We start from the raw sequence: 9,739 nt of genomic DNA on the forward strand, positions 1-9,739 counted from the left end.
ACCAGGCAGCAGCCCTAGGTTGGGTACAGATAGGGCCATACTGGGTGGGCACAGATGGGGCCGCCAAGCCCAGGTGAACTAGTATCAATGGCCCCAATCCTGGATTCTCATCAGAGGGAGTTACTAGGACTTAGCACCAAAGCTTCTGCAAATGCAACAGGGCCTGTCCATCAAATGGAGGCATGACTAGCCATGAAAGCACAATCTAACCCAATTATGCAACTGCCAGAAAAGCTGTCACAGCTCTCCTGGTTACCAGGGAAACCATCATGCCCCACTGGGTCTGTTCCAATGACAGCTACAGTAGCCCAGCCTCTGTACTCTCACTGCCCTGGAAGCAGGACAGATGGTTGGCTTGGTAAGGTAGAGATTGGGGGCTGCTGATTCATCTAGCTGGGTTATAATGAATGCTGCCACTGCTCCTGAGGTCCCATCAGACTTTCAGCCCCACCACTACCACATAAGCCACGGGGATGTCAATCAAGCAACTACTTCTTCAGTGGTCCAACCCAGCTGTCATCAGAATGGCTATAGGCTACAGCTGTCCTAAAGTGGCTCCAGGAGATTGGGCTTCAGCTATAGCAGCTTCAGACAACCTACACTCAGTCACCCAGGAGGTCTCCAACCTGTAGCCACTTTGGATGCCTCCACCGACCTTCAGCTGCCCCCATACTGGCAGAAAAGGAGCGAGACCTCCCCAGCCCACAACAGCCAGAACAAGTGAGCCTAATATACCTGTGCAGGCTGGCCTGACTAAGCAGAAAGCCTGAGTTTAGCCAACAGGAGACTACCCCTGTTTGGCTAAAAAGCAAACTTCCTCATCAGGCCAGTCTGAGACCTGCATCCTGTGTATGGACCCCCTATGCTGGAGTACAGTTTCCAATAAAGCCTTGTTGAGATGGTTCTACTACTGTGCATGATTTCTATTTGGGGTAAAAAATAGATTGAACTGCTTGCATTAAAAGCTGGTAACAAGGTCTACTAGCCCTATAGAATGCCTAAGAGCCAGAAAGCTGCTTAAAGCTCTAGAAAGCAATGGAAAGCTGTGGAGGAGGTGAGAAAAAACAGCTAGAAGCTGCTAGCTCTGATCACTAGATGTGCTCCTGAAAGCTGCCAGGGGATACTACCCTGGTTGCAAAGGCACTGCCAGGAGTGGCTGGGAGAACTGTTAACACCTTGAGCATAGGATTACTCTAAGGGTAAAGGGATGCTGACACTCAGAGCTGCTAACACTAAGGGAGATGCTTTACCTTTTCATGATTTCCATCCAAACCAAGCAAAAGAACCCCTGGCTGATTGGTAAGTGAAGCATTCAGCATCAATTCCCAACTCCTTCTGTGCTCCTCCTTACATGAAGCTTAAAGTCTAAATCAACATTTCCTAGACTTCCTTGCTAAGTGAATTGTGAATTTGGTTTATTATTTTTCTTTCCTTAACAGAATGCCAATTCTTTCTCTTGCTTTATTATATTAACAGTACTATATTGAATAGTAATGACAGTGACCACCCTTGCTTTGCACCTAATGTTAGGTGAAAGCATTAGTCTTTTACCAATAATTACAATATTAGCTACAGTTTTACATAGATATCTTGATATATCAAGTTGAGAAAGCTCCTATTTCTAATTTTTTGAGAGTTTGCCTTCTATTCCTATCTTTCTAAGCTTTATCATGAATGGATAATGAGTATTGTTATATGCCTTTTCCCTTGCATATATGAAGATGACCATACGGTTTTTTAAAATTCTGTTGTTCATTCTGTTAATATTTTGAACTACAATTTTCAAATACTGAACCAATCTTTCACTTATAAAATAAATGGCACTTACCCAGGATGGATTATCCTTTTCATATTAATGAAATTGAGCATTCAGGATGTTTCATTCATTACCAGAAGTTTGTAGTACATAACTAATGAGACCAAGCATTAAGGATGTTTTCTTTCATTATTGGGAATTTGGCAATGAACAAGATGGCCTTTAGGAAACTACCCAGCCTCTAGCTTATACAATGTGTAACACATAAATAATTGGTGACAGAATTAGCCTGAGGAAAAAATGATCTCTGTTTTTGAGATCTGAAGAACTTAAAAACATTTCATGACTAGGCAAGAAGGATCAGATAGCAAGTATCTGGCTCACCCTCTATGGGAAGATACCTATAAACCACCTGCAAAAAGCACCCTAAATCAGCTTCTATACAGATGGGCTTTGTGACAAGAGTCTTCTATCTTCTCCTTTAGCTGACTTTCAAAATAAATTCACTTTCCTTGCGTTAACACTTTGTCTCTTGACTTAACTACCCTGCTGTTAGGTGAGCAGCTAGACTTAGTTTAGTAACATTAACTGTATTCAATTTACTAATATTTTATTAAATAACATCTTTTTTTGTATCAGGGTAATACTGGTCTTCTAAAATAACATCATGTTCTCTCCCTTCCATTTTTTTGAAGAGTTTGTGCTTAACTAGTATCAAAGGTGGGCAGAATTCACCAGTTAAGCCATGTAAGCTTAGAGCTTTCTTTGTAGGAGAGTTTTAAAGTACAAGTTCAACTTCCTTAATAGAGATTTATCCATGTTTTCTTAACAGCAATTTGGAAGTTTGTGTCTTTTTTTTTTCTCCCAATAATTTTTTATTTATTTATATGTGGTGCTGAGAATCAAACTCAGTGCCTCACACATGCTAAGCAAGAGCTCTACCACTGAGGCACCACCCCAGTCCCGGAAGTTTGTGTCTTTGATGGAATCTGCCCATTTATCTAAGTTATCAAATGCACTACAAGATAATATCCCTTCATTGTCCTTTTAATATCTATAGAATCTGTAGTGATGTGTCACTTTCTTTTCTGGTAATAGGAATTTCTGTTTTCTGTTTCTTTGTTCCTTATTAGTCTGATTAGAGGCTTATCAATTTTACTCTGTATTAAAAAACCAGTTTGGTTTCACTACCTTTTTTAAAAAACTCCTTTTTTAAATATAATTTTTTAGTTATAGATGAACACAATACCTTTATTTTATTTATTTTTATGTGGTGCTGAGGATCAAACCCAGCGTCTCGCGTGTGCTAGGTGAGCACTTTACCACTGAGCCACAACCCCAGCCCCAAATTTGTTTTTATGTGGTGCTGAGGATCAAACGCAAGGCCTTGCATGTTCTAGGTGAGCGCTGTACCACTAAGCGACAATCCTAGCCCCTTATTTATTTATTTTCATGTGGTACTGAGGATCGAACCCAGTACCTCACTCGTGCTAGGAAAGTGCTCTACCACTGAGTTATAACCCCAGCCTCTCACTGAATTTTTTTAAATCCACATTTTTTGTTGTTGTTTTCCATATCATTGACTTTACTCTCTGCCAGTTCCTTCCTCTTCTTTTTCTGGGTCTAATTTGTTCTTTAGTTTCTAGTTTCTTAAGGTAAAAGCTTAGATGACTGCTTCAAACCTTTTGTTTTCTAATATGAGCATTTAACACTATAAATTTCACCTAAGAGTAGTCCTTTAGGTGTATCTCTCAGATTTTGATATGCTGTGTTTTCATTTTTTTTATTCCCTTATGACTTATTCTTTGGCCTATGAGTTTTCAGAATATGATGATTATTTTGAAATACCTGGGGATTTCCCAATTATCTGAATCTGATTTCTAGCTTAATTCTACTGTAGTAGAGAACATAGATATATTCCTTAAAAAAAAAAAATTACCTCTAAAGAGAAAGAAGAGAAATCAAACTCAATTTTCCTATGTTAAATAACTATAATGACATGCCCAAATTAGAGTCATTCAGCTTCTTGTATGGCATCCTTTCTATTAACATGTTTTTTCTCAATACTGTCTCAAAACAAAAGACTTGTTATTCGTTCCCTTCACTTTAAAAAGAAAAAAAAATAAAAGTATTCCACATGTAGCATCTCATTTGATTACTACAACTCTATATGTAGGCAAGACAAATGATATTATTTTGCACATGGAGAAGTTGGAGCTGAAGGGAATAACTTGCCCTACTATTCTCAAATGTCTCATTACTCCTCAATTATCTCTCAAAGATATTGCTCTCAAAGATGGAGCAATATAGCTGGGTGTGGATGTGCACACCTGTAATCAGTGACTTGGGAGGTAAGGGTGAAGAATCCCAAGTCCAAAGCCAGCGTCAGCAATTTATCAAGGCCCTAATCAACCTGGTGAGACCTCATCTCAAAATAAAAAATAAGAAAAGGCTTGGGATGTGGCTCAGTGGTTAAGCGCCCCTGGTTCAATTACTGGTACAATAAATAAATAAAATAAATTAATACAGCAATATAGATCAATGAAATCCACAAATAATTTTTAAAAAATCTCATTTTAGCTATAGTTGGAATTACCACAACCTCAGTTCAGAGTGAATTATAGTAAAATTGACTAGTTTGTTTTTAAATCTTGACTTCTTTTTTTTTTTTTTTTTTTGAGAGAGAGAGAGAGAGAGAGAGAGAGAGAGAGAGAGAGAGAGAGAAAGAGAATTTTTTGATATTTATTTTTTAGTTTTCGGCGGACACAACATCTTTGTATGTGGTGCTGAGGATCGAACCCGGGCCGCACGCATGCCACTTGAGCCATATCCCCAGCCCAAATCTTGACTTCTAAAACAGATTCATTATTAGCAAGATTCAGACAACAAATAATTGGCTAAACTGCAGAAAAGAAAAAGCAAACTAGCAAAGAACATAGGAAAGTAAATGAGATCTCAGTTTACTAGGCCATAAAAAATTAACATGAAACAAATATATCAAGTTATATATTTTCTCTTTTAATGTCCTAATTATCGATTAGGATAAAAAGCTCTAAAATATTATGTTATTATATTAAAATATGTTAAAATTGAATAGTAAATATTCAAAAACATTATTTTATGCCATCCTATTTCCAACAAAATTTCTAAACTATAATGTTATAGAAATGAAATGGCTTTAAAGGTAAAGACACGCATTCTTACCATGTAATTGTTGACTTACAGGTTGCAGAGATTCCCTCAGTTAGCAGCACCACTTTGGCTCAGATATCAGTAGTAACAGCAACCAAAATTAAAACTAAAGGAAAAAAATAAAAACAAAATTAAATGCCAATAGGCAAAAGCTTTCAAGTCTTCAAAAAAGCCTTAAATTAAAATTTTATATTTCAGTAATTTTAACAAGAGTCTTAATCCCAGAACCCATTCTTTTCTAATTGGTTTAAGCAAGAAGCTGATATGGTATATGAATTCCCATATAATTTCAACTCCCTATCCTGGAATAAACTCTGAAATTAACTTCAGGCACTCATAGTTAATAAGAGCTAAAGGTATATTATAGGTACATTCAACTGAACCAATCAATTCGTTTATTCAACCACAACATGCATTTTAGGGTTTGTTACTGCCTACAGAATCAATCAAATATTGATCACTGATGGAAGACCTGTACCTGATGAGAGCCTTTGTAGTAATTTTTCCCACAATAAGATTTAAACTTAATAAACACCTTGGGGATCATATCATAAATATTTAATAGTACACCTAAGGAAAAAGTAGTAAAGATTTTATAACTGCTGAATGAACCCAAAAAAATATTTCCAGGATACTGGATATTAGCAACCAGGTTATGCAGCAATCTGGCAAATAGTGTTTAACTATGTGCTATAGTATTAGGTAATGAACAGTAAAGTGCGGTTTTCTACTCAGAGTTATAGTTTACTTGGAATGAATACAAATAAGAAAAATTTAGTGAATAGGCATTAATTCATTCAGCAAAACTTTAATCAAGCATCTTGTATAAGTCAGCCCCTTTAAACAAAATTGAGTAAGAAAATAACTGACAGGGGACTGGGGTTGTGGCTCAGCGGTAGACATGTGCAAGGCACTGGCTTCAATCCTCAGCACCACATAAAAATAAATAAATAAAAGATATTTTTTAAAAAAGAAAAACTGACAGATACATGCAAGCAATTTTAATGCTATAAGGTAGATGCAAAAGAGTGATAACATGACAGCCTAATAATAATGTATGGGAATATGTCAAATAGCTTCAGGGAATCTAAGGATAGGGAGGATTGAGGTTTGGGAAAGGCAGGCCAGGCAAGAAAAAGTAGTAACTGCCATTTCCATAGGGAGAAAAAAAAAAGAGCCTAATACACTCCTGAGTCTACTAGAAATAATTATAAGAACATGTATGAATTATTTATAGTTCAATAGATTTTGAGAATATAGTTCAGACTGCCACTATCCTTTCAAAAGTATCTTGATGATTCAGAATGACCATTTATTCAATTCTACTCTGTTTTACACGTATCCTATTTTGCTTATTTAAAATCAAAAGGCATCACACATCTTTCTTTCTCATACTTAGGAGCAGCTGTACAGCATGCTCTTGATTACACAGAGTAAAAGAAAAAAGTGACCTCTTCCCTAGGTAATCTGCATTAAATCATCACCTTATTTATAAATACAGAATAATACTCGGTCTTAGATTACTCAGGCCTCATTTGTCTTCCATCAATCAGATGATCTGATTTGATGATTCTGAAAGTAACCAGCACTACAAGCCCTATTAAAACCTATTTTAGAGATGGTTTTATCTAGCTAATGTGGCTACAACTAGCTAACAGTGCCTAAGAGTGAGGAAAGTGTTCAACACCGGCTATGTTTTCTGGATGTTTAGGAATTCTTCCATTATTACTTTTGTTGTTGTTGTTGTTATTATTATTATTATTAGATTATTATAATATTATAATATAATAATAAATACATAATATTATTAGATTATTATTATTGTTATTGGATTGTTATTATTATTAGAATTATTACTTTTGTTATTAGCTATTATTTGGTAAATGCTGTAGTCAGGATCAATCATAATACTAATATTTCACATACATTTAACTTAAGTCTTGAGAGGCAAGTTCTTCCATTAAAAATGAAGAACTTGGGGACCAGAAGGTGATTTGCCCAGGATCACACAGCCAGGGGGATAAATAAGTGTCAGGGCAAGTTTGTCCAACTAGAGTCACTGTTTTTAACTATACTGGGCTGTCTCCTTTTGGATAAATAAAGATGCTCCCCTCCCCTTTCTTATCCAGCTGCTAACATACCTAAGTCAGGCACCACAAAGGTCTTGAAGAATTTAACTTCCCTTTTTAAGTGTGTAGCCTCATTGCCAAGTGACAAGCATCAGTCCTTTGAAGTTATAGGTCAAGGCTATAAAGTATTAAACACAACATCCCTACTAAGAGGTGGAATACTGCCAGCTCAGAGGTGCATGTTTCCATGAAACACCATCATTCCAATTCTATTCACATCTGTGGTTTAATCTCTATATTTTGCTGGCAGTGCCCCCCTATGGAGCAAGAACACACCTGCCCTGTAATTTCCAAATTGGTCTTGTGTTTATGATGCTCTATCAGACAGGAATGCCCACCTCCCTTCTAGCTATTTGTTGATTAGAAGAATGAACGAAGGAACAAACTTATCTTTAAGGAAACCCTCCCTCAAAAATCCCACCAAAGATGTACTTATATTTTTTGCACAATGCTATCAACTAACCCTAACCTTAAATCATAATTTAGGGAACAACCATAGACCAAAGTCAAGCCAGGATAATACCACCTGATTAAAAAAAAAATTTTCTAAAAATAAGGTGGAAGGAGGACCAGACAGTTTGTAATAATAACATGAGTTCAGGAAATTTCAATTACATTACAGACTATTCGCCTCCAAAGCATACAAATTACTTTCTGGTTATGTTTCTCTGCACAGTGACACAAAAGACAACTGAATTTTTCTCATAAAATATTTAATTTTGTTCTAGAAGGCATTTTACAAGGTCAATGATATTAAGGTTTTCCCTAGTAATAAGCCCATAGTCTTACTTATCCACTACATTTAGAGTCAATATGAAATAAAGAATCTTGTGATGTGAAAACATTTAACCTGAGAATAGGTTGTGTCAAAAGGACTGTTAATCTGCCGATATTCTCCTAATCTGATTGTATTTGGATTTGTTTACTATTTCGGTCCTTGCCATCTCTCTTAAGCCTCTGAATTTTCCAGAAATCAGAAGCTAGCACATACTGAGTTTACACAGGCTCTCTATAGAAAGACTGTTCCGTACTTCATTCCCTAGCACCACCTCTTTAACCAGGCTCAAATTCTACATTCTCTTCAAACCCTAACTATTCACACATTAAGTTCTATTTACTTACAAGACTCTCAAACTGTATAGAACATGTAGCCACTATGAGCTTCAGAGAAACATATCTCATTAAAATGTTAAATACAAAATTTTGGTATAAAGCATATGAGTAGCACAAATAACAGCAATTCCCCCACCCCACCCCTCTTTGATTATCTTAGCTTCAACTTCCCATTCCAAGAACAGTCCTGCATCTTTACAGCAGAGCCACATGAAGACATGTAACAGACCCCACCACCCTAATCAACACATACATAAACTTTTAAGAGAAAGTGAGTCAAAAACAATCCTAAGTAATAAGTCAAGGTCCTTGCCCTTAGAACCCTTTATTTAATTAGTGGCAAACAAACACAAATACAAATAAAATAAGTAACAGAAGGAACACCACTATCAATTAAAATAAAAATGTTAGCTGACATTTACTAAACCACTATGTGCACTTTTATTTTATTAATAAAACCACATAATTCTCCCAGTTTTGAGTATTTTATGCATTTAAAACTTGCCTATCACAGACCTAAATACAAGGGTCAACAACATTTTCTTCCTCTTTCATTTAAAGAACAATAAATGCCTAGGAAAGATGTGAAGAAAGGGCAATCAATTCCTGATGTAATATAACTCTGCAAAGATGTATTATGACTGCCTCATATCTTTGGGTTAACAGTTCCTGGACAGATAATCTAATAGCCCAGATAAAGTTCTGGGCACTGATTCATTCAAATGTTTAGTAGTGTTAAACAAAATTTATGGGAGATCATTATTTTGAACTGAGCTCCTACAGTAGGCTCCAGCTTATCAAACCAAATGAGAATCTGAGAACTGAGTCACTCATGCTAGGTGCCATGTGATCAAACTGAACTCTGAAATGTTCCAGTTTTCTAAATACAGATTCACAGAAACCAATCAAAAAAGGCCCAGTTTACTTGGGCTGGCACGATAAAATAAAGTTCCATCTGTTTTAACTCTACAAGGAAAGTAACTGAAGCAATCAACCCATTCTTCCGTTCTTATTTCTATAGTCTTCAACTCACTTTTGTCCATAAGACTGCCTCCTCTGCTCAGCTCATGAAAACAGTCATCTTGTCTTTATACAATGAAATGTTGCCTGATTCTAGAATCACAAATAAAATCCAGTTAGATCTTTAAATTTGTTATATAATTCTGCTCTTTGACACCAGCCTCCTACTATGCTGCAGAATGTAGCCATGACTCTCACAAAGATGAAGCTATGTACAGGAAGATACCACACAGACCTGAGTGTGTGAAGTGCAAGGTCAGGGACAGGCATGCAGAGACTGATTTCATCTGCAATAAACAAGAAAGATCTAAAATTTGCATGTAGAACAGTGACACCAAGAGACTAATTTCTGTCCTTTCAGATGCACAGATTATGCAAAGTTAATGTAAAGATAAATGCTCATCACCATGTAAATACAGTGCTATCAAGTGACAGATGCAGAGCTTGCTCTTAAAATAGTGCTTGTATTGTCCATCCATCCCCAAGGAAATGCACAGGCCCATATATTCGACTGAAGCAATGTCATGTA

At 36.4% G+C, this 9,739-nt stretch overlaps 1 protein-coding gene across 2 annotated transcripts in view; it reads right to left on the reverse strand.

The window, feature by feature from the left end:
- Positions 1–9,486, reverse strand: part of LOC107153254 (WASP family member 3) — a 174,174-nt gene extending 164,688 nt beyond the window's left edge. Inside the window, exons 1-2 of one of the 2 annotated variants that reach the window (XM_048801251.1) lie at positions 9,446–9,486; positions 4,961–5,054 (exon numbers count right to left, since the gene is read on the reverse strand). The gene's annotated coding sequence lies outside the window, so the exon portion shown is untranslated. Of the gene's footprint in view, positions 1–4,960; positions 5,055–9,445 lie in introns of those variants that run through there. The other variant, XM_048801252.1, reaches the window with a different exon arrangement.
- Between the last annotated feature and the right edge of the window lie 253 nt (positions 9,487–9,739).

This window comes from Marmota marmota, unplaced genomic scaffold, assembly GCF_001458135.2.
Source record: "Marmota marmota marmota unplaced genomic scaffold, marMar, whole genome shotgun sequence".
NCBI lineage: Eukaryota > Metazoa > Chordata > Mammalia > Rodentia > Sciuridae > Marmota > Marmota marmota.